Source organism: Hyperolius riggenbachi, chromosome 11, assembly GCF_040937935.1.
Source record: "Hyperolius riggenbachi isolate aHypRig1 chromosome 11, aHypRig1.pri, whole genome shotgun sequence".
NCBI classification, from domain to species: domain Eukaryota; kingdom Metazoa; phylum Chordata; class Amphibia; order Anura; family Hyperoliidae; genus Hyperolius; species Hyperolius riggenbachi.
The window spans coordinates 117,308,691-117,327,460 of record NC_090656.1 but is presented as its reverse complement, the minus strand read 5'-3'; the positions used below and the strand labels follow the sequence as shown (position 1 = coordinate 117,327,460).

At 46.1% G+C, this 18,770-nt stretch overlaps 2 non-coding genes across 2 annotated transcripts; both read right to left on the bottom strand.

The window, feature by feature from the left end:
* Positions 1-17,135: 17,135 nt before the first annotated feature.
* Positions 17,136-17,209, bottom strand: TRNAN-AUU (transfer RNA asparagine (anticodon AUU)). Its single transcript has one exon. It is a non-coding gene; the product is annotated as a tRNA-Asn (tRNA).
* Positions 17,210-17,283: 74 nt separating this feature from the next.
* On the bottom strand, positions 17,284-17,357 carry TRNAN-AUU (transfer RNA asparagine (anticodon AUU)). The gene has a single exon. It is a non-coding gene; the product is annotated as a tRNA-Asn (tRNA).
* Positions 17,358-18,770: the final 1,413 nt, after the last annotated feature.

The window sequence follows — 18,770 nt, the reverse complement described above, 5'->3', positions numbered from 1 at the left end:
AGTTCAGCTCCACTTTAAAGCATCTGCATGACATTTATTTATATTTGCTGAAAAATCTATGTATCTCTTTTGAATGCTGAATGTACGTGTGCTCTAACATATTGCCAGTATACAGGAACAAAGTCTGAAGAAGGCTTATTAGCAGAAAGATTACTCTTTTTCTTTTAAGCCAATAAATGGTATCATCCTGATTCAAAACTTTCTGCTTTCGCTGATGGCTAAGATGGTACAATGCTCTACTGCTACAGGAAAGCAGGATGCCAAACCATACACACTAGCATAGAGGTAGTAACAGCTCAGGTGACAGTGTAGCAATGAAAGGGAAGCAAACAGCATTTTTAATCCTGCAGTTATAGATGGTAGGAGCTGAAGGACAGAAAATGAGTCGGGAAAGAGTTAACTGAGACCACTGCTGGCTAGGAAGAGAAAAACAAAAGAGAAAAAGTCATAAATTAGGGTTAGAAGATAAGAGTGTAATTAACTGCTGCTGGGGTCAGTGGCACAGCTGTAAAAGAGAAAGTAAAGAAACTAGCAGATCTCACTGATGTTTGGGAATGCCTGCATTAAAACTCAGTGGAGCTTAGTTCTATCTGCTTTGTAATGTAAATCCCTTTTATTTCTCACATCCACTTGTATGTCCATCACCAGGAATGGATCATCAGGTGGCAGTTATGATTGATCCTGATTGTTATAACACATCAAGAAGTGTGAGAGAGAGAGATGCAGGGATTGGGGAACTCTGGAATTCAGCTATTAGTGCAGAGCAGGGCGCTGGCTGGCTGCGCTGCGGGACCAGAAGAGATGATTTACTTCCACATATAACCTATTCTCTCTCCAAGTCCTGCTGCCCTTCTGATCTTATCTGATTTTATCTCCCTAGGCTCTGTGGCCTTCCCAGAAATCTGGCCCTGTGTACAGAGTGTGTGTGTGTGTGTGTGTGTGTGTGTGTGTGTGTGTGTGTGTGTTTGTGTGTGTGTACAGAGTGTGTGTGTGTGTGTGTGTACAGAGTGTGTGTGTGTGTGTGTGTGTGTGTGTGTGTGTGTGTGTGTGTGTGTGTGTACAGAGTGTGTGTGTGTGTGTGTGTGTGTGTGTGTGTGTGTGTGTGTGTGTGTGTGTGTGTGTGTGTGTGTGTGTGTGTGTGTGTGTGTGTGTGTGTACAGAGTGTGTGTGTGTGTGTGTGTGTGTGTGTGCCTGTGTGTCAAACACGCATAATTTTTTTCTGGCGGAGTTGATTATTGTGATCAAATCTGTTGGTTATCTGTCATTCCGTGAGCCGAATCGATTGTAAAAATCGATCATAAATTACAATCAGACTGTAAATTTCAATCAGTCGGACGCATTGGGGGAGCGATGGTAGATCGCCAGCCCATAGGGGTGCCTCGAAAAATGTCTAAATCCCCAAGGGTGCCTTCAACAGGAAAAGTTTGAGAACCACAGGCATAATGTAACTAAACTCACGGAGCGGGCATAGAGGGGCGTGGAAGGGGGGCCTGCCTAACAGATGAACAACACTGAAGAGCCAGCCCCTTCTAGAGACAGGGTGACAAGTCCGTCAGAAGACAGATAAGTTGATTTATTACACTAACTCTGCAACTGCAAATGGCTGCAGTAAGCCAGATCACATTAGATTAGGTTTAGGAACCTGTAAGATAGAAGAAATACGTCTGAAAATGTTGTTACAGAGTCTCTTTAACATAACCTGCGAATTTGATGATTCTGGCATTTAAGGGGGCTTTGCAATTAACCCTTAAATTCGGCAGGTTTTGAATCACGAATTCGCAATCGAATTTTCCCCTAACCCGGATTCGAATGAATCCACCCGAATCGAATTTGAGTGCATTCAAACCGGCCGAATCCAAATTTGACCCAGACCCGAATTCGAATGTACTCGAATCGAATTTGGGTACATTTGAGCATCACTGGTTGGCACCTCTGCTCTGGGAAGTTTCACTGAATACAGGCTCTGTGTTAGGCTCAGCAGGTCTCCAGGATGCCTGTTGCTGCTGCTGGTGGCTGTAGGCACCTGTTGCTGGGTTAGCAGAACAGCAACAGCGGGGGTGGAAGGTGTGGAATCAATTAATGAAGATTTTATAATCAATTGTGTGTGTATATCTTTTATATTCCCCACGTGGCTAGAAGAACCATATTAATGTAATCAGACCAGTGTGCTAGAGTTACACTTTAATAATATGACTATAAATATTGCCTTAAGAGTTATCACAATATTACTGAATAAATGTATCTTTTTGAGCTATTTACTGTGCATAGCTTATTATGCCTTTGCAGTGGAATTCCAGCCTTTCAGTGGACAAGAGGAATCTAAAAAGGCGGTTTAAACCAGATTTCCAGAGGCGGATTTATCCTTGCTGGTCACTGACTAGAGGTTGAAACGAAACTTCATGTACCAGGACTACTGTTTCATTTCCAGTAAAATGAAACCCAGCCTAAAGTGAAACTTAAATTGACAGGAAGTCTCTTGAAGGACACAGGTGATCCCACCCAACGAGGAAGTCCAAGTCTCCTTTAGATACTGCTGATTGGACTCATAGAATAACAGACTGCCTGGAGGGAGGAATATGTTAGCATATTAACTGGGGTATAAAGATCAGCAGAGTGAGGAAGTCCTCACTTTTTCTGGCTAAACGAAGCTGTAAGTGAGCTTGCGGTTTCTGTATGCTGGCACATGAAAAAGTCCTCAGCTGAGTAAATAAAGATTCCTACTTTCATTGGCAACAATTGGAGAAGGTCTCATTGTGTAGTTTTTTTCTTTTAACAAAGGATGGGGGAATGCTTCCTGCAGTCTGAGCACAAGGGCCTCCTGCAACTCCCTCTCGGTGCTAGATGGTGGCATGATCTGTCCCAGCTTCCCTTTCAAATGTGGGCCCAGGATCAAGGTGATCCAGATGTCCTCCCTTTCACGCATCTGGATCACCCGGGAGTCCCTGCAACATGTGCGCAGCCATGGGGAGAAAATGGCATTGGAAACCAAATCATCGTTGTCCTCAAAGAGGACATGGCTGTCCTCTTCCTGCACCGTGTCCTCCTGAAAGCACCACCCCCACACAACGGCAGTGGTGCTCTGCTGCTCCCCATCAGCATCCAGGTTATGGACCTCCAACTCCTCCTCTACTATATCTAAGTTTTCATCCTCCACCTCCTGTGAGCTGGACTGTGCTGCCAACTGCTCCTGATCCAGCTGGCTTAGGGCTGCCTCCCCTTTTCCCTCCGGTCACACAGCGACCTGTCCAGTAGTACATATGTACCTGCAAAGTGCTATCCTGTGCTGCCACAGCTGCTCCAACATCGCCAGGGTTCAGTTCCAGCGAGTTGGGACATCTAAGATCAGGTGGTGTGATGGCAGGCCCATGGCCTGTTGCAGATCGGCCAGGTTTGCAGAGGCAGTTGCAGAATGGTGGAAATGGAGCACCACCTTACGCACATCTTCCAGCAGCTGGTCCATCCCCAGGTATGTGCGCAGAAAGCGCTGCACAACCAAATTCAGGACATGGGCCAAGCAGGGGATGTGCTTGAGCTCTCCCAGGTGCAGTGCAGCCACCAGGTTGGCCCCATTACCGGATGCCACGTAACCGACTTTGAAGCCTCTGGGGGTCAGCCACCTCTGCTCCTGCTCCCTAAGGACGGCCAGAATGTGGGTGGCCATCAGTTTATCGTACCCCAGGCTGACCAATTTCAGCAGCGCTTGGCAGTGGTGAGGCTTTGCACTGCTGCTGCGGTGGGCTTGCTTGCTGCGGGGTGTGGAGGGAATGGGATCAGAGGAGCCTGATGCATCCCCCCTGATACCGCATGGTGGCACCACCAGCTGTCCTACTGCTGTTGCTGTGTTCTTCTGACCCCTTTCCACCACTGTCACCCAGTCCACGGTAAAGGACAGGTAGCGACTTGTCCCAAATTGGCTGCTCCACGAGTCCATGGTGATATGGACCTGCTTGCTCACGGCGTGATTGAGCGAATGGGCCACGTTTGCCACCACAAACTTGTGCAGAGCTGGGATGGCGTTCTTTGAAGTAGTGGCGGCTGGGGATTTGCCACCCTGGGATCCAAAATTGGAGCAGAATGCGCTTATCACTCCCCTACTGCACCAGGGAGTATGGAAGGAGCTGGGAACACATAGCCTGGGCCAGCAAGCCGTTCAGCTTCCGAATGCACCTGTGGTCAGAAGGCAGAGACTTGGTCAAAACTTCAAAGCTGTAGCTGAGGGACAGAACGCTGTCATCCAGGGAGGGCTGCTGACCACTGGCTGCTGGGGTGGATGTCCCAGCAAGCAGGGGGAGTTGGATGCTGCTGCTGCAGGGTGTACTGCTCACAGTGGAGGTTTGTGAACAAGTAATAATGGGCTGGTCCTTCGTCATCATCTCCACCAATGCCTGAGACTGACTCTTCTGACTGTACTCAATACAGTCAGGATCCCCTGATGACGCTAGTTTGCGCAACCGGTCGGGAAGGAGACAGGCAGCACCTTCTTACTGTCCTTTACTGCTGACCCATACACGCGTGCAACTTTCTCGGGGTTCCCATTGCATGGGCCCCGTATGTAAGTTTTCTTTTTATGCTATTTTTAAGCTGTTTGTTTGTACTATGAAAACTCTATATTTAATAGTTTACACTTAGAGTTGCCGTTTGTTTGTTTTTTATGATGTTTACTGATATCCATTCGTGAGAGGAATCATTGCTGAACTGGTGGATCCTGGACAGACTGTTGTTTCCTGATGTCCTACCAAAGCGTTGATACAACCTTATAATGTGGGTTGTCACCAGATGGTAAGCCTCTTTCCTTTTTTGGGTATCCATGATTGCAGAGCTGTGCCGTGAACCCAATATTTACTGTGGTGGAGATTTACCTGCTTTTATTGTTTGTTGAAGACTCGTCTTTTGTTTTTGGACTCTGCGCTGATCATATATAATTATATAAATATACAAGTATCAATTACAGTAATACAGCTAAGAGCACCAAAATCAGTGAACCTGCCTCTGCCTGCACTAAGCTGCACAGCACTCAGTACACTGTCTGGTCACGACTACACTGACTAGAACTCAACCACTTAACAACCAGCCAACACCTATTGGCGGCGGCTGGTCACACCTGGGTTTCCATGAAAACGGCCGTTCGAGTGACCGTTTCCTGTCAGTTCATGGCGGGGGGCTCCGTGAACAGCCTGCGTGCCTCTGATCGCGGCTCGCAGGCTAAATCAGGGATTGCCGCCATCTGATAGGCTGAAGCCTATCTGAGGCGGTACAGGACGGATCGCTGTCCTGTACTGCCTATATGGAGAAGGGGAGGGAGGGAAAGAGAGGGAGGGGGAATATCGCTGCGGAGGGGGGGTTTGAGGCGCCCCCCTCGCTAGTCACAACAAGCCGGCGGCGATCAGACCCCCCAAACAGGACATCCCCCTAGTGAGAAAAAAAAGGGGAAAGTCTGATCGCCCTGCCTGCCACCTGATCTGTGCTGGGGGATGAAGAGCCCCAGATCATAGAAAAATCTGCTGGTCCTTAAGTAGTTAAGTAAATCACAGGCTACCTAGCTAAATACAAGTATCAAATACAGCAAGAGAGCAATGACATGAGTTAAAACACTGGCTTTTTTAATCACAAATGCTCTTGCTTTACAACAAATGGCCTGGAGATGCTCTCAGTGCCACAGTCTAGCAAGGACAGCGCTCTCAACATGGCTGCCGCTTTATATACTGGAGGGGAGGGCAGAGCCTCCCCTCCTATGATTGGTTGGCTAGGGCCTATGCTGAGGGCCTCTGATTGGCCCAATGACATAATTTCCCCCAGTTACGGATTCAATGTCGTGATCACAGCAAAATCCAATTGCCAATGGCCGAATCCGTGATTAAAATCTGTGATCACTAAATGATCACGGATTCGAATCACGATGTCGAATAGTGAAAAAATGCTAGTGAATCACGGCTATGCCATGATCACAGATTTTATCTGAGCACCACTGGTTTTATGTAATGTAGATTAAAAAAATGATAATTCATGAGAAAAAAATAAACTTTCATATATATATATATATATATATATATATATATATATATATATATATATATATATATATATATATATATATATATATATATATATATATATATATAGGTAGAAAAACAAAAAAAAACAAAAAACGTTTTGTAAAAAATAATACCTTTTAATGGCTAACTAATAGAGTTAAATGATGCAAGCTTTCTGGGATCTAGTCCCCTTCTTCAGGCATATTTCCAGATGTAAGCTGAAGTAAAACACTGATTCAGATAAATGGTAAACATGAAGATGACAGTTGTGCTAGTTACTGTTTATCCGTTAGGTGTCAGGTGATCAGCAGGCTGGAGCCAGTGAGTTAGTGCAACCATACATGAAATCCAGCAGGTTTCTGAAGATCATGTGGAACAGGATTCATGACACCTTATGTAACATGATTGATTTGGCTTCATGATCTTCAGAAACCTGCTGGATTTCATGTATGCTTGCACTAACTCACTGGCTCCAGCCTGCTGATCACCTGACACCTAACGGATAAACAGTAACTAGCACTACTGTCATCTTCGTGTTTACCATTTATCTGCATCAGTGTTTTACTTCAGCTTACATCTGGAAATATACCTGAAGAAGGGAACTAGATCCCAGAAAGCTTGCATCATTCAACTCTATTAGTTAGCCATTAAAGGTATTATTTTTTACAAAACGTTGTTTTTTTTTTTTTCTTCTACCTACATAATTTGTTTGGCTAACACGGTACAGAAACTTTTTTGCATATATATATATATATATATATATATATATATATATATATATATATATATATATATATATATATATATACTGGCTTGCAAAAGTATTCGGCCCCCTTGAAGTTTTCCACATTTTGTCATATTACTGCCACAAGCATGAATCAATTTTATTGGAATTCCACGTGAAAGACCAATACAAAGTGGTGTACACATGAGAAGTGGAACGAAAATCATACATGATTCCAAACATTTTTTACAAATAGCTGCAAAGTGGGGTGTGCGTAATTATTCAGCCCCCTTTGGTTTGAGTGCAGTCAGTTGCCCATAGACATTGCCTGATGAGTGCTAATGACTAAATAGAGTGCACCTGTGTGTAATCTAATGTCAGTACAAATACAGCTGCTCTGTGACGGCCTAAGAGGTTGTCTAAGAGAATATTGGGAGCAACACCACCATGAAGTCCAAAGAACACACCAGACATGTCAGGGATAAAGTTATTGAGAAACTTAAAGCAGGCTTAGGCTACAAAAAGATTTCCAAAGCCTTGAACATCCCACGGAGCACTGTTCAAGTGATCATTCAGAAATGGAAGGAGTATGGCACAACTGTAAACCTACCAAGACAAACCAAGACAAGGCCGTCCACCTAAACTCACAGGCCGAACAAGGAGAGCACTGATCAGAAATGCAGTAAAGAGGACCATGGTGACTCTGGACGAGCTGCAGAGATCTACAGCTCAGGTGGAGGAATCTGTCCATGGGACAACTATTAGTCGTGCACTGCACAAAGTTGGCCTTTATGGAAGAATAGCAAGAAAAAAGCCATTGTTAACAGAAAAGCATAAGAAGTCCCGTTTGCAGTTTGCCACAAGCCATGTGGGGGACACAGCAAACATGTGGAAGAAGGTGCTCTGGTTAGATGAGACTACAATTGAACTTTTTGGCCACAACGCATAACGCTATGTGTGCCGAAAAACTAACACTGCACATCACTCTGAACACACCGTCCCCAGTGTCAAATATGGTGGTGACAGTATGCTCTGGGAGTGCTTCTCTTCAGCAGGGACAGGGAAGCTGGTCAGAGTTGATGGGAAGATGGATGGAGCCAAATACCGGGCAATCTTGGAAGAAAACCTCTTGGAGTCTGCAAAAGACTTGAGACTGGGGCTGAGGTTCACCTTCCAGCAGGACAACGACCCTAAACATAAAGCCAGGGCAACAATGGAATGGTTTAAAACAAAACGTATCCATGTGTTAGAATGGCCCAGTGAAAGCCCAGATCTAAATCAAATTGAGAATCTGTGTCGAGATCTGAAAACTGCTGTTCACAAACACTGTCCATCTAATCTGACTGAGCTGGAGCTGTTTTGCAAAGAAGAATGGGCAAGGATTTCAGTCTCTAGATGTGCAAAGCTGGTAGAGACATACCCTAAAAGACTTACATCTGTAATTGCAGTAAAAGGTGGTTTTACAAAGTATTGACTCAGGGGGCTGAATAATTATGCACACCCCACTTTGCAGTTATTTATTTGAAAAAAATGTTTGGAATCATGTATGATTTTTGTTCGACTTCTCACGTGTACACCACTTTGTATTGGTCTTTCATATAATAAAGGCTCGGGTTAAAAAGGGCGCTAGATATAAACTATATTGAAGATATCATTTAGCAAAATTGGTGCCAGGATATGCAGTAAAATATTGTTTATAATACTGATATTATACTATTCCCCACTGTAACCTCTATTTTAATGTTTACTAAATTGAGCACCAGTAAAAGTTATAAACTATTGTTTAACCACTACCCGCAATACTGGCGAATTAAAAAACCCAGTTTCCCCCTCTCAGTGCCAAACAGGACGTATGTATATGCAACGTTCACGTAAACTGCTGCCGTGCACGTGCATGCATGCCCGCTGCTCGTACCCATCGGGATTTGGGGATCCATGATTGGTGAAAGGGAGCAAATGTTTTTTGAGCCAATCAGGTGCTAGTTTCAAGTCACATTATTGTCATAAGCCAGCAATAGTGATCTGTATTAAAATCTTAGTACATAAAGTTGTTTTTCTCTCTCCCAGCTCATCATCCAATGACTCATCAGTGGCCCAGATAAGTCATTGGATGATGAAACTGGTATGGCGGAGCCAAGTTCAATACGCCAAGCCGAGCATGAGGGAAGGTGATGTGGAATACTGCAATCCACCCGACCCAGAGATGGTGATATGAATTCTGTTCTAATGTTTCTTCATGTACGGGTATTACTGATGTTAGGAAGTGGATTGGATGGACGTGGTTGTCTAAAATAGTGTGCAACACCAGACATTAGAAATAGGAACATATGTGGTATATTTAGACGTAAAGGGATTGTGGAGCGCAGCCATTGGGACTAGTATTGGTGGAACTGTAAGGTGCAATAGCAGGGGGCTAGGTGGGCAACACAGCTGCAGCTAGCAGCAGAAGAAGCCAGAGGGAAGCCAGGCAAAGGCAGATTGTACAGCCACCAGTACCTGATGACCTTATTTGTGGCACCTGGTCACCCACTAACTTAGTAGCACCCATAGCTTCCGGCTAAACAGGAAGCAGCGTGTATATCAGCGTATGCAGAAAGAGAGGAGAAGACCAGCGGCGACTGAGCGGCGATTGGAACCAGGTAGGTGAGTAGTTTAGTACAGGCTTCCCTGCGCATTGCTCTCTGCAGTCTGGAGGGGGGAGCACGGAGGGCAGCCCTGGGGGAGGAAGGGAGGGAGAAGTCGGGCTGCCCTCCCTGCAACTGCGGCTCTCCCCTCCATTAGGGGGGGCACCTACCTAATACTGGGGGGCAGCTACCTATCTAACCTATACTGGGGGGCACCTACCTAATCTAACCTATACTGGGGGGGGCTACCTATCTAACCTATACTGGGGGCAGCTACCTATCTAACCTATACTGGGGGGCAGCTACCTATCTAACCTAATACTGGGGGGCACCTACCTGATCTAACCTATACTGGGGGAACCTATCTAATCTAATCTATACTGGGGGCAGCTACCTATCTAAACTTTGCTTGGGGGGGGCACCTACCTAATCTAACCTATACTGGGGGGCACCTACCTAATCTAACCTATACTGGGCAGCAGCTACCTATCTAACCTATACTGGGGGGGCAGCTACCTATCTAACCTATACTGGGGGGGGGGGCAGCTACTTATCTAGCCTATACTGGGAGGCAGCTACCTATCTAACCTTTGCTGGGGGGGCACCTACCTAATCTAACCAATACTGGGGGGCACCTACCTAATCTAACCTATACTGGGCAGCAGCTACCTAATCTAACGTATACTGGGGGGGGGGGCAGCTACCTATCTAACCTATACTGGGGGCACCTGCCTAATCTAACCTATACTGGGGGGCAGCTACCTATCTAACCTATACTGGGGGGACCTACCTAAACTAATCTATACTGGGGGGCAGCTACCTATCTAACCTTTGCTTGGGGGCACCTACCTAATCTAACCTATACTGGGGGGCACCTATGTAATCTAACCTATACTGGGCAGCAGCTACCGAATCTAACCTATACTGGGGGGGGGGGGGCAAGCTACCTATCTAACCTATACTGGAGGGGGGCAGCTACCTATCTAACCTATACTGGGGTCACCTCGCTAATCTAACCTATAGTAAGGGGCAGCTACCTGTCTAACCTATACTGGGGGCACCTACCTAATCTAATCTATACTAGGGGGCAGCTACCTATCTAACCTTTGCTGGGGGGCACCTACCTAATCTAACCTATACTGGGGGGTGGGGGCAGCTACCTATCTAACCTATACTGGGGGGGCAGCTATCTATCCAACCTAATACTGGGGGCACCTACCTAATCTAACCTATACTGGGGGAACCTATCTAATCTAATCTAATCTATACTGGGGGCAACTACCTATCTAACCTTTGCTGGGGGGGGCACCTACCTAATCTAACCTATACTGGGGGTCACCTACCTAATCTAACATATACTGGGCAGCAGCTACCTATCTAACCTATACTGGGGGGGCAGCTACCTAACTAACCTATACTGGGGGGGGGGGGGCAGCCACCTATCTAGCCTATACTGGGAGGCAGCTACCTATCTAACCTATACTGGGGGGCACCTACCTAATCTAACCTATACTGGAGGGACCTACCTAGTCTAATCTATACTGGGGGGCAGCTACCTATCTAACCTTTGCTGGGGGGCACCTACCTAATCTTACTTATACTGGGGGGCACCTACCTAATCTAACCTATACTGGGCAGCAGCTACCTAATCTAACCTATACTGGGCAGCAGCTACCTATCTAACCTATACTGGGGGGGCAGCTACCTAACTAACCTATACTGGGGGGTGGGGGGGGGGGGCAGCCACCTATCTAGCCTATACTGGGAGGCAGCTACCTATCTAACCTATACTGGGGGGCACCTACCTAATCTAACCTATACTGGAGGGACCTACCTAGTCTAATCTATACTGGGGGGCAGCTACCTATCTAACCTTTGCTGGGGGGCACCTACCTAATCTTACCTATACTGGGGGGCACCTACCTAATCTAACCTATACTGGGCAGCAGCTACCTAATCTAACCTATACTGGGATGGGGGGGGGGAGCTACCTACCTAACCTATACTGGGGGGGGGGGCAGCTACCTATACTGGGGGCACCTTCCTAATCTAACCTATACTGGGGGGCAGCTACCTATCTAACCTATACCGGGGGACCTACCTAATCTAATCTATACTGGGGGGCACCTACCTATCTAACCTTTGCTGGGGGGCACCTACCTAATCTAACCTATACTGGGGGGGGAGCTACCTATCTAACCTATACTGGGGTCACCTACCTAATCTAACCTATACTGGGGGGCAGCTACCTATCTAACCTATACTGGAGGCACCTACCTAATCTAATCTATAATAGGGGGCCGCTACCTATTTAAGTTTTGCTAGTGGGCACCTACCTAATCTAACCTATACTGGGGGGCACCTACCTAATCTAACCTGTACTGGGCAGCAGCTACCTGTCTAACCTATACTGGGGGGGGGGGGGGGGGGGGGCAGCTACCTATCTAACCTATACTGGGGGGGGGGCAGCTACCTATCTAACCTATACTGGGGGCACCTACCTAATCCAACCTATACTGGGGGGCAGCTACCTATCTAACCTATACTGGGGCACCTACCTAATCTAATCTATACTAGGGGGCAGCTACCTATCTAACTTTTGCTGGGGGGCACCTACCTAATCTAACCTATACTGTGGGGCACCTACCTATCTAACCTATACTGGGGGGCAGCTACCTATCTAACCTACAATGGAGGCACCTACCAATCTATCCTATACTGGGGGCAGCTACCTATGTAATGTATACTGGAGCACCTACCTATCTAACGTGTATTAGGGGCACCTACCTACCTACCTACCTACCTAGATAGCCTATACTGGTAGCAACTATACTGGCTACCTATATTGGAGGCACCTACCTAACTATCCTATACTGGGGGTACCTACCTATCTAACCTATGCTGGGGGCAACTATTCTGGCTATCTATATTAGCCCACAGCCTTCCTATTACAGTTACCCCCACCCACTGAAATTAGGCACCATCAGGGGGAGGATTACAATATGAATTAGGTAGCAGAATATCAATAACTTTACAGATTTTCTGCTATCGGTCATTTCATGTGCCCTTTTCAAGGGATGCCTTTATTAAATATACATGGACTGCAGAGTAGAAGCACAGCAGTGCTTTAAGTATTAGTACTGAATCCAATCAATCCTTTTTTACTGGAGCTGCTCAATCTCCCTCACCTCAGTCCTGGACTTTTCCAGGTCACAATCTGAATTAAAAACTAGGATGTAAAAAAGGGCGCATATGGCTAATGGACAAAAAAGGCGCGGCCATAGACTGCAATGCAAAATATCGGCTATTCGGCGCCCGACAGGAAAAAAGGGGCGCCCGAGAAATAGCGGTTACAGGGATCGTGTTAACAAAAGTTTTCGTTTACAGAATAAGGTTTATAACAAATATCGTTTACAAGTTCGTTTTGACTTTGTGTTATACTTATTTTTCGTTTTAAAATTTCGCTTATAGCAGTTTTTACTTTTTTTTCGTTTTAAAATTTCGCTTACAAAAGTATAACAACTAAATTTTCGTTTACACTTCTTTGATCATTTAAAAATTCGTTTTCATATGTATAATACTTAAATACCGTTTTCAACCTTATTGTATTAGAAATACATCGCTTTTGGTATTAACTTTGTTTTTACACTTATAATGCGTTGATTATAGTTACTAAAATATCGCTTTTAAATATTACTGTTATTTTAAGATTTCTAATGCGTACGTGATTGTAAGGCTATCTATTGTATTGTATATATGTATATATACTTTTCTCTATTTATAATATTAATGTATACGTGATTTTAAGGCTATTTTAAGGCTATTTATTCTATTACAAATATATAAAATATTTTATTAATGGTATTTGTAGAGAAGTATTTTGAGGATTAAATATATTATTGTTTATATGTGTTTAGGGTGTTTGTGCGGTGGGGATGGTTAGGTTTAGGCATTACCAGGGGGGTCTAGGGGTTAGGGATAGGTACAGGGAGGGTTAGGTTAAAGTTACAGTATAATATACGCAACCAGGGGGTGGTTAGGGTTAGGCACCACCAGGGGGGGTGGTTAAGGTTAGACACCACCAGGGGGGTCTAGGGGTTAGGGTTAGGTACAGGGAGGCTTAGGTATAGTTACAGTGCAGGAGGTTAGGTTTAGGCACCACCAGGGGGGTGGTTAGATTTAGGCACAACCAGGGAGTGTTTAGGTTTAGGCACCACCAGGGGGGGTGGTTAGGTTTAGCCACCACCAGGGGGTGGTTAGGGTTAGGCACCACCAGGGGGTGGTTAGGTTTAGGCACCACCAGGGGGGTGGTTAGGGTTAGGCACCACCAGGGGGGTGGTTAGGGTTAGGCACCACCAGGGGGTCTAGGGGTTAGGAATAGGTATAGGGAGAGTTCTGTGTGAGATTAGGGTTAGGTATAGTTACAGCACAATATACACCACCATGGGGTCTAGGGGTTAGGGATAGGTACAGGGAGAGTTCTGTGTGAGAGTAGGGTTAGGTATAGTTACAGCACAATATACACCACCATGGGGTCTAGGGGTTAGGGATAGGTACAGGGAGGGCTCTGTGTGAGAGTAAGGCTAGGTATAGTTACAGCACAATATATGTACTATATACAATTTATTAAATTATGGGGATCTAGGGGTTAGGGATAGGGATAGGGATAGGGATAGGTAAAGATCTGTGTGAGCCTACAGTTCGGTATAATTGCTGTAAAATATCTGTAAAATCTACCATTGCATTGCTATGCTTCACACAAGTGTAAATATTGTTTTTGTTATAGACGCTATTTGACGTTTCATTTCAGAATTTGTTTGTTGTTAAAGACGGTATTTTGCCATTTCATTTCCGTTTATTTAACCTATTTAGCACTAAATTTTCGTTTACAACCTCTTAAACGAAAAATATGCTTTTGCATTAAAACTTACAATTTTGGCTATACCCCGCGCCCTTTTTTCCAGGCGCCCTTTTTTGATACACGCGAGGTACAGCAGGTGGCTGCAACAGAGGAGGGATCAGACCCAGCATTTGAGTGGTAAAAAATAGTATGTGTAGTGCTCATATTTCTCTGGATCATTGGTTTTACCACTTGGTGTATGAAAGTCCTTGCACATAATACTCTAGAATTTATCAAACCGACAAAAGGTCTTTAATTTTTACAAATCGCAAACCCCAGGTATCCTAAAGCTTCGTGAGACCCATTTTAGGAAATACTTTCATCCACATTCCTTTTAATAGTATTCTTGCTTTCTGTTTGTCTAACAATTGCTTCATGTTTTTTTTCTACAAGAGAGCGATCTCTTTCAGCACTTCCTAGACAAGTGAGTAAATACGGCTTTATGAATCTCCACCTGTCTTATGTGGTCGGTTGGCACCCTGGTGCAACCCATCTTTGTGAGTACTACTATTTCTACTTCGCGTAATTCTCATGTTGGTGACATATTATGTTATTTGAGCTCTCGTTGCCTCTGTGCTTCCCTTTTCAAGGTGTACATCCATCTCCTCTTCATACTCTTGACATCAGAACCCACCTAGAAGAATTCTTCAATTTAACTCCCCTGCTTCTATGTTGATTACAGTATGATAGGATGCACACATCTTATCAATATGGCTTAACAGAAAAGGCATTCTTCTCAGGTTGCTATGCTTGCACTAGAAGAAATGCTTAAAGTGAACCTTAAGTGTCCCAAAAAAATTGAGTTTTACTCACCTGGGGCTTACCTCAGCCCCCTGCAGCTGATCGGTGCCCACGACGAGTCGCTCTGATGCTCCGGGTCCCGCTGGCGGCCACTTCCGGTTTCGCCGTCAGGACCCGTCAGGCTGGGGAACGCGGCTGATACTACGCGTTCCCAGCCAAAATAGCACCCCTATGCGGCCATATGTCCGCATAGGCACCCGTATGCGAACATATGGCCGCATAGGGATGCTATTTTGGCTGGGAACGCGTAGTATCAGCCGCGTTCCCCAGCCTGACGGGTCCTGACGGCGAAACCGGAAGTGGCCGCCAGCGGGACCCGGAGCATCAGAGCGACTCGTCGTGGGCACCGATCAGCTGCAGGGGGCTGAGGTAAGCCCCAGGTGAGTAAAACTCAATTTTTTTGGGACACTTAAGGTTCACTTTAAGGTTTTATGGTTCCAACACGCTAACAGCATATTCATTACATCTAGTGTTGCTCGGATAGTACTTTTTAAAATCCGAATTGATCCGGATCCGGATTTTTAGATATCCGGATCAGATTCGGATATCTGAATCCGAACTTTTAGATATCCACATGAACGTGGATATCCGACCTATTCGGATATCTGGATAGAGAAACCGGAAGTGCCTTTCAAAATGCTTTAAAACCATTTCTAACCTTTAAAAATACCTTCTAGCCTCGTATCCCTATCCCTTCCTCTACCTCCTCCTCCCCCTCCGGAGGAGGATCTTGTATTCCAGGGATTTGTAGGATGTGAAAAGCACGCTCACATACCTTGGCTGGGAATTGAACCCAGGTCCTCTGCTTAGAAGGCAGCTCACATCACCACTATAACACCAGTGGCCAGGAACCAAGCCCAGGTCAACTAACATTACAGGCTGAAGCCAGCCATTTCACTCATTTCTTCAACTACAAGAAAGGCCCAGGAGTAGTCTTAGCTACCGTAATATCTATGTTACGGCAGGGCCCTTATTACACTTTCTCTTACAGCGCTGTGGAAACCGTTTTGCCCATGCGATAAAGCGAGGTGCAAAAATGAAATCATGCCTATCAGAGGATGGTTTCAGTCCATCAACCTCTGGGTTATGGGCCCAGCACACTTCTGCTGTGCCACTCTGCAGTTTGCTTACATTTGTATACAATCTTCAAGTTTAAGAAGGGTACATTAGTTCCCTTCACAAAACACAAGGCCATCCCTGGGTGGGCTTGAACCACCAACCTTTTGGTGGCTGGATAGTGTAATGGTTAAAGAGACGCTGAAGCGAGAATAAATCTCGCTTCAGAGCTTATATTCAACAGCGACATGTGTGCCCCTGCTAAAACGCCGCTATCCCGCGGCTAAACGGGGGTCCCTTACCTCCCAAATCCCCCCTGCAAAATCCGCGACCAACTTGGTCGTAGATTTTGCTGCTGTTGAGGCAGGGCTAACGGCTGCAGCCCTGCCTCTCAGCTCCGTCTATCAGCGGCGTATCGCCTCCTCTCCCCCGCCCCTCTCAGCGAAGGAAGACTGAGAGGGGCGGGGGAGAGGCGGAGATACGCGCTGATAGATGTGCATGGAGGCAGGGCTGCGGCCATTAGCCCTGCCTCACCAGGAAGAGATCCCCGGGACTCCACGAGGGGCTTTGGGAGGTAAGGGACCCCCGTTTAGCCGCGGGATATCGGCGTTTTATCAGGGGCACACATGCCCCTGCTGAATATAAGCTCTGAAGCAAGATTTATTCTCGCTTCAGAGTGTCTTTAAGGGCTCTGCCTCTGACACGGGAGACCAGGGTTCGAATCTCGGCTCTGCCTGTTCATTAAGCCAGAACCTATTCAGCAGGAGACCTTAGGCAAGTCTCTCTAACACTGCTACTGCCTATAGAGCGTGTCCTAGTGACTACAGCTCTGGCACTCTGAGTCTGCCAGGAGAAAAGCGGTATATAAGCGTTTGTCTTTGTCTTTTAACAGCCAAATGCACTAACTAATTGTGCCACAAGGACTGTGTATATGTCATGGCTGCTAAATGGCTATCTGTTTTTTTTTTCGGACAACTGTTGAGCACAAAATGCAAGGCCATCCCTGGGTGGGCTTGAACCACCAACCTTTCAGTTAATAGCCAAATGCACTAACCAATTGTGCCACAAGGACTGTGTACATGTCATGGCTGCTAAATGGCTATCTGGGGTTTTATTCGGACAACTGTTGAGCACAAAATGCAAGGCCATCCCTGGGTGGGCTTGAACCACCAACCTTTCAGTTAATAGCCAAATGCACTAACCAATTGTGCCACAAGGACTGTGTGTATGTCATGGCTGCTACATGGCTATCTGGGCTTTTCTTCAGACAACTGTTGAGCACAAAATGCAAGGCTATCCCTGGGTGGGCTTGAACCACTAACCTTTCAGTTAACAGCCAAATGCACTAACAAATTGTGCCACAAGGACCGTGTAAATGAAAGGCCGTCCCTAGCAGGAAGGGTTGCATGGCCGCCTAGCTTTTCATCCTTCCCAGCCTTGCGCTGGAATCTTCCAGACTTAAAGAGAATCTATATTGTTAAAATCGCACAAAAGTAAACATACCAGTGCGTTAGGGGACATCTCCTATTACCCTCTGACACAATTTTGCCGCTCCTCGCCGCATTAAAAGTGGTTAAAAACTGTTTTAAAAAGTTTGTTTATAAACAAACAAAATGGCCACCAAAACAGGAAGTAGGTTGATGTACAGTATCTCCACACATAGAAAATACATCCATACACAAGCAGGCTGTATACAGCCTTCCTTTTGAATCTCAAGAGATCATTTGTGTGTTTCTTTCCCCCTGTTCTCATGCACTGAAGTTTCAGGCTGCTCTTCCTGCAAACAGCTTTGCCCTTGTCTGTAATTCTTCAGTATGTGAAAGCCCAGCCAGCTCAGAGGACGATTTATCCAGCTTGTAAAAGATAAGAGAGATGAGAGAAGCTGCTCTAATCCTAAATAACACACAGGCAGTGTGCAGAGAGGGGCCAGGAAGGGGGAGTTCATAGCAGAACCACAACACTGAAGAACTTGGCAGCCTTCCAGACACAGGCCGACAAGTCTGACAGGGGAAAGATACATTGATTTATTACAGAGACAGTGATAGTATAAAGTGCTGCAGTAAGCCAGAACACATTAGAATAGCTTTTTGAACTTGTAGGATGATAAAAAACAGGATGCAATTTTTGTTACGGAGTCTCTTTAAAGAGGATCTGTAATGTCAAAACGTCCCCTGGGGGGTACTCGCCTCGGGTGGGGGAAGCCTCCGGATCCTAATGAGGCTTCCTACACCATCCTCCGTCCCTCAGGGGTCTCGCTGCAGCCCTCCGTGAAAGATGACGTCAATATTTACCTTCCCGGCTCCTGCGCAGGCGCTCTGACGGCTGTCGGCTCCGAAGTAGGCGGAAATACCCGATCGCCGTCGGGTCTGCTCTACTGCGCAGGCGTAAGTTTCCGGCGCCTGCGCAGTAGAGCGGACCCGACTGAGATCGGGTATTTCCGTGTGGTTCGGAGCCGAAAGCAGCCACAGCGCCCCCGCTGGAGCCAGCAAAGGTAAATATTGAATTTACAGTCGGGTCTGTCGCCGGCTGTTCGGAGGGCTGCAGCGAGACCCCCGTGGGACAGAGGATGGCGTGGAAAGCCTCACTAGGATCCGGAGGCTTCCCCCACCCGAGGTGAGTACCCCCCAGGGGAT